This window comes from Penaeus monodon, chromosome 24 (genome assembly GCF_015228065.2).
Source record: "Penaeus monodon isolate SGIC_2016 chromosome 24, NSTDA_Pmon_1, whole genome shotgun sequence".
Classification (NCBI taxonomy): Eukaryota; Metazoa; Arthropoda; class Malacostraca; order Decapoda; family Penaeidae; genus Penaeus; species Penaeus monodon.
This window is the reverse complement of record NC_051409.1, coordinates 18,726,310-18,726,525: the sequence shown is the minus strand read 5'-3', so window position 1 is coordinate 18,726,525 and position 216 is coordinate 18,726,310.

The window sequence follows — 216 nt, the reverse complement described above, 5'->3', positions numbered from 1 at the left end:
TGACGAGCTACGAGTGAAGTTTTATATAGGCGTTGACATGATTGATGGTTGAGTAAGTAGGTAATATGTGGAGTCCAACATATATATAGAGACATTAGTATCTAGGACACACAATGCAAACGAGATGGAACGCACAACACGCGCATGGAATATGACGGGCAGTAATGAACACAACACAACACAACGGAAGGGTATGGTTTTTATTAGTAATAAAAC